Raw genomic sequence first — 7,122 nt, forward strand, 5'->3', positions numbered from 1 at the left:
TATGACCGATGTTGTCCATATAAGAGAAGTTCAAATAAATGTATGATGTCGTATATTACTTACACTGTGTTGACATATAGCAACAAATTTCCCTGCGGTGTCCATGATGTAAACAAAAACGAAAGTAAGTAAATGGGAGACAACTCCAAATGTTCAAGTAATTCACAGTACGGTCAGTGCGTTTAACACCGAAGACAGAACACTCCCCTTCTGATTTGACCCAGATATCACTATTCAAAGAAAAGATAAAGAATATATATACTTGTCTACTAATCCTATGCCTGAATGTACGTTTCACTGAGATGCAGAATGCAGTAACATCAATTTCGTAATCGGACGCAGGTAAGTCGTTTGTTTTCCGTCCTTCATAATTCGAACTTCAGTTTTTCTTAGCATCTTATCTTCACTCGGAAAGATGTGCGTTACTATTCCGACTGGCCATTTATTCCTGTGGGCGCTTTAATATTAAAAAGGACAACATCGTTTTCTGAAAGATTCGGAGTAGCAGATTGCCATTTGCGCCTAGTTTGTAGTGTCTGTAGATACTCCCGTCGCCACTTATTCCAGAACATTTCAGCCATCACTTGAACCCGTTTCCATTGGGCCTTGTACATGTCGGTGATTTCAAGGTTGCTGAAGGAGTCATCCGCCGATTCCGTCTTGTGAGTCAATAGAGCTGATGGTGAGAAGATTTCTGGAGACTCGGGATCACTTGAAACTGAAACAATCGGGCGAGCGTTAACAATGCTACATACTTCAGCCATCAGAGTAGTTATAACTTCTATGGTTATATCATTTGCTTTTGTTTCCAACATAATTGAATCCAAGATTCTTCTAGTTGTCCCTATCATCCTTTCCCACACTCCTCCCATGTGTGAGGAGTGTGGCGGGTTGAAAATCCTAACACTTCCCTTTGTAAGCAGGAAATCCTTCACTGGGCCATGTTCAATGTTTATGACATTTATTTTCAACCTATTTGTTGATCCGACAAAATTCGTCCCATTGTCCGAGCGAAATACCTTGACATATCCACGAAGAGCAATAAATATCCTCAGCGCATTTATGAACGAAGAAGAACTCATGTCATTAATCACTTCTATATGTATAGCTCGTATGGTCAAACAGGTGAAAAGTACCGCCCAACATTTATTATGAGATAAGCCTCCTCTTGTTCGTCTTGCAACTACACTCCAAGGGCCAAATACATCCAAGCCAACGAACGTAAACAGAGAAGCTGGTGTGAGACGGTCCACAGATAAGTCTGACATTAGTTGAATTTGAATTTGAATATAAGTCCATTGATCAGGCGTCGACACACTCCTGATCCGTTCGACTCTATTATTGACGTACTTGAAAAATCTTCTACTTTGGTTGTGAATCTATCCCAATGCCACTTTACTATCCGAATAAAATACAGCTTTGTCGATATATGTGTCTAGCTGATTCTTAACTATTGTATACAGTTCAGTCGCTAGAACAGCTGTGCACAATTCTAGGTGGGGTATAGTATGGCTGTGTATCGGTGACACTTTAGCCTTTCCAATGACAAACTTGACTTCCGTGATTGCACTACTAGACTCTGTTGTCAAATAAACAACTGCAGGTATAACTTGTTCAGATGCGTCGCAAAAAATGTGTAGCTCTTCCTTTACAGCTGCTGACAATCCTTCCGTTGCACATCTACGCGGAATTTGTAAACATCGGAGATCTTTTAATGAGTCTTGCCATGTTTCACACTCTGTACGATGTTCTGCCGGTAACGACTTATCCCAATCCTTAGTTCCTGAAATAAGCTTACGTAGAAACATTTTCCCTTGTACCGTTATTTGTGCCAAAAATCCCATAGGATCAAACAAGCTGTTTACAACAGATAATATTCCTCGTCTTGTGTAGGGTTTTTCATCGGTTGATACATCAAACGTGAATGTATCAGAGGCCAGATTTCAGCATAGGCCTAGCCTTCTTTGTACAGGTAAGTTTTCTGGTTCCAATTTGATGTCCTTCAAATCTTTAGCTAAGTCATCATTAGAGAATGCAGACATAACTGTGACGTCGTTTGAGGCAATTTTATGCAACCTCAGGGCGCAGTTCGTCTTGAGTGCCTCTTATGTAGACTGTCAAACGATTTACAAATAATGAATAAAATAGTTTTTGGTGGGATTCGTGTTGCTTATTCTTTAGATTTCTATGTTTTGTCATGTGTACTATTTTTTGTCGTTTTTTTCATTTTAAGCCATGGCGTTGTTAGTTTATTTTCAATTTATGAGTTTGACTGTCCCTCTGGTATCTTTCGTCCCTTTTGTATTCATTGTATAAAAAGTGACGATGCATTTTCTAAAATCCTGTCCGATTCAGGCGTTTTATGAATATTGATTAATATTTGTAAAGTCCTTGGAAGTATTGGAAGGCATTTTACAAAAATGCCTGAAATTATTTTAAGCAGTGAAATTTCTAACAGGAAAAAATTAGCCACTGCAAAAAATGTTATTATTAAACAAAAGAGTAGTTTTATCTATAATTATCACCAAATTGTAAAGCATGTATATTATAAGAGTACTAGTCTAAGAATAAATAAATATTTTAAGCACTGAACTAACAGTTATCAAAGGTACCAGGATTATAATTCAATACGCCAGACGCACGTTTCATCTACGTAAGACTCACCAGTAACGCTCAGATAAAAAAAAGTTGTAAAGCCGAACAAATCCAAAGCTGAAGAGCATTAATGACTCAAAATTCCAAAAGGTTGTGCCAAATACTGCTAAGGAAATCTATATGTGGGATAAGAAAATCCTCAGTTTTTCCAAAAAATTTTACAATTATTTTCTGTTTCATATAATGTTTGGATAGGATTTGTTACACATCTGTTCTACTATGTATGTATTTTTTAGAAATACATTGTTTGCTGTGCAATCTGTTAAACAGTCTCATTTGGAGAATGATGGGCCTTACAAATTCAGATATGTCAATTCGTTTTCGGACAAGACGCTCAATATTCCAAAATATTGGATTTAGCGAACAGCATACACAGTAATATAAGTGATGCGTGCATAGAACGAGTCGTTTATCCTGCAGACGCATTTGGTCTCGCTTCCTATGGACCTCCTGCAATTCCCCCTACCCTAGTTTTTATTTTCTATAGGTTTTTTGTTCTCTTCTTGGTCAATTAACGATTCATGTTGGTGAACTACTGTCGCCTTTAGCCATCAAATTGTGAAGATCCAGGAATTACTGTGAAGTCCTTGAAGGTGAATATACCTTTTTATCTAAGCACTCATTTGTATGGCGAAACCCATTCAATAAAAGAGAATCCCTTTGGCTAAGCAGGATGCATAAATTCTTATTCTTTCCGAAGTGCGGCTTTAATTTGAGAACAACTTTTTTCTCTGCTTTAAAGAACACACTTCGGTTTTGAATTTTGATTCGTTTGTAAGTTGTGTACGTATGTGAGAACATTTGTCCTTCTGCCATCATGGCAAGACACTCATTAAATGACTGTTTGAGAAGCCGAAAGAGTTCATACTAAACTAAACTACACGAAATAAAAATATGGACATAAAAACAATACAAGCTAGTATTTGAAGAATACAAAATTATGTTATCGGTCATATACATCTCAATGACATCTTTTTTTCCGGAGCACATGAGATCAGCCCCGATTTTTTTATCAGTTTTTTATGGGGTTCGCGTTGCTCAGTTTTTAGTTTTCTATGTCGTGTATTGTGTACTATTGTTTTTCTGCTGGTCTAATTCGTATAAACCATGGCATTGTTACTTTCTTTTCGACATATGCGTTTGGATGTCTCTCTGGTATCCTTCATTTCCTTTGTAAAACTTAACAAGCAATTTGTTGATTTTTGTTTCAAAATTTCTGTCATTTTACAAAATCACTTGATTGTTTTAGTAATTTTATATCATGACTGTCTAAGTTAAGTGTAACGGGGTATTTTCTGGTCAAATACAACGAAAACTATTCTAGGGTTCTGTTCTTTTAATACACAAATATTTAAGACCCTACAACATATAATAACAAATAATAAATATTCACATGACAAGACAGTACATATAACATATGGGCAAAGGGGAATAACTACAATTCATATTTATTCCTTTAGATATCTATATACTGAAATAAGTCCTAAAAGCACTCAAATCTAACTCTTTGGTTAACTTTCCAATACATTATTCATATGTATCTCATAATAATTAATAATTATATACATCTCAAATCTATTAATGAGTTGTCCATTTTATAAATATATTTGTATACAAAGTATACAAATTCTGACCAACATAAAGATATTACATAAACTACACTTCACATAAACAGACAATTACTTGAATAAAACATAGACAGTACAGACATTACAAATAAACAACATAGAACACAATGCTTACCATGTATATGGTACAAAGGTCAGTGTACTAGCTGGAATATCACAGTGCTGTGTACATTAAAATCTGAGCACTACTCATTTGACAACTTGACAAGGTATTAATCCATATCCTGAATAAATACAAAATATAACATTCATAAGTCCAGTGGCAGGACTATTTCACCAATTAAATAAAATATACAACTACATCTAAAATATGTAGTTTCAGAGATCTGTATTATTCAAATACCAAAGTTATCTGTCTTTCAGTTTTATTGTAACTTTATAATATCTAAAGTACTAGAATGTTTTATATTAAAATGTTTAATATGACTCTGTGTTTTTATAAAATGATTTAATCTTTTACTCTTTCATACTCCAAATATTCCTCCATTCAATACATACTATCAATCCTTTCACAAAGTATTAAAATGACATACTATTAGTTTGTTAATTAGAAATAAGGTTAATCAACTGACCTGAATATAAGAATATTGAAAATCCAAGAAGTATAATACAAATATCATCAATGTCAGAATTGAATTTATCAAGCAGGTAATTTTCACTGCATTCCAATATGTCTGCAGTCTAAATCTACCAGAAACAAAGAAAACATATAGTAAGACCTTTGGCCTAAAGATTGACCAATCAAAAGGTTAGAATTTTCCCTCCAAAATGATATGAAAGAAAAGAGGTTCACCAAAGGGAAAAGAGAATGATACTAGAACAATAGTGCTGGAAATAGAAACAATGAATAACCAAACTATCAAACACTCCAATAAAATTAATATCATCAATATCATATTTGATATATCAATCAAATATGACTCTGCCACAAACTCCCCCTCGATGTAAAATGACGTCCCGGTCATTTACAAGGAGTAATACATACATATAAAAATAGCAATAATAAAATGTCCTAAAATAAATATAATAAAATACTAATCATTAGTAATCACTGCGAGTAGTGCCTCGCCTGCTTGTCTCTCGAATCCTGGAAATAAACCATGTCTCAAACAATCTGATATAAACTTAGCCTTTTGTTCCCACTGTTGCTGTACAGGAACAGCAACCTTGTGAACAAATTTACCTGAGCGCATCCATTCTGGTTCAAGGCGAGTACGTGTTGACCGTCTCGGTACAGGAATTGGAGGTAATGGAATAACAACTGGTTCAGGTTGTGTCACTATCTCAGCCTGTTCATCTCCTGAAGCGCTTCCTTCTGTGCTTTGATCATCAGAATCTCTACTGGCACCAGTTGCAGTAGAGTGGGCGTCCCCATCTAATTCTGTGTCATTCTGTACTGGAGTGTCCATATCTTGTAGAATAGGTTCCATATGATAAGGTGGAATATCATAATCTAATCTAACAAGAACATCTAACTCCTCATCACTACTTTCATAATCAGATGGCTCTGGTGATGGCTGTTCAATTCTTTGTCTTAATCTTGTTCTTGGAGGTGGTACTGGTTTGGGTGGTGGTTCTGGCTTTCTCTAATTGATGTTACCCACAGGCAAAAGAAGGTTTCTATGAAGTGTGCGTCTACGGCCCTCTCCGTTCTCCTTCTGTACAGTGTAAACTGGCACATCACTATTCGGTTGACCAATGATAACATAAACATCATCTTCATAACGGTCAGCTATCTTGTGTTTTCCATCATAGGCTACCACTTTCACCAATACTTTATCTCCAATTTCTAAAGTAGCTCCTCTGGCTTTTAAATCATATCCTGTCTTCTGTTTCTCTCTAGCTCTGTCTGCAGCCTTAGATGCCAACTCATAAGCTTTAACGAGTCTCTCTCTTAGTTCCTGAATGTATTTGGACTGTGGCTGTCTGACTGTATCTGGGGTTAGTCCAAAGGCTATATCTATAGGCAAATTAGGTTCTCGACCAAACATCAGAAAATAAGGCGAATGGCTGGTAGCTTCATGGCGGGTACAGTTGTAAGCATGTACAAGTGGAGCAACATGAGTCTTCCAATTTATCTTCTGGTGTGGCTGTAAGGTTCCCAACATGCCAAGTAGAGTCCTGTTGAACCTCTCAGTCATGCCATTTCCCATGGGATGATAAGGTGTTGTTCTTGATTTCTGTACTCCAAGTAGCTTTCAAAGTTGGCTCCTTGGTCTGAGTGCAATCTCTGTGGTATTCCATAATGCACTATAAAACTGTGAAATTGTGAAATGTCTAAATTTAGAAAATGCTTGTTACACGAACATATAATATATTTTATGATGGTATGATACTAAACCCTTACGGGATGTATTGTGCTTGATATTCATATGATGAAGACATAATCTGTCAATCAGTTTAATTGAGTTCTGGAGCTGGCATGTCAGTAAGTCCTAGTAGTCCTTTGTTAATTTGTGTATCATTGTCATTTTGTATAGTTTCTTTTGTTACTTATTCTGACATCGGCCTCGGCCGTCTTTTAAACTGAGTTTTTCCTGTGCGTATTGCTGTGTTTCTTTTTTTTTTTACATTGGTTTAATGTATAGGGGAGGGTTGAGATCTCAAACATGTTTAAGCCTGTCACATTTTTGCGCATGTTCCAAGTCAGGAGACTATGGCCTTTGTTAGATTTAAATGATGTTTTTAATTTTAGTTCATTTATATATTTCGGAGTTAATTATGACGTACAATATAACTGAACCAGTACACATTTTTGTTTAGGGGTCAGCTGCAGCACGCATCCGGATGCGTGATTTTCACGCTGCATTGAATGCCTATTGGTTGCCTTCGGCTGTTT

Source organism: Mytilus galloprovincialis, chromosome 11 (genome assembly GCF_965363235.1).
Source record: "Mytilus galloprovincialis chromosome 11, xbMytGall1.hap1.1, whole genome shotgun sequence".
NCBI classification, from domain to species: domain Eukaryota; kingdom Metazoa; phylum Mollusca; class Bivalvia; order Mytilida; family Mytilidae; genus Mytilus; species Mytilus galloprovincialis.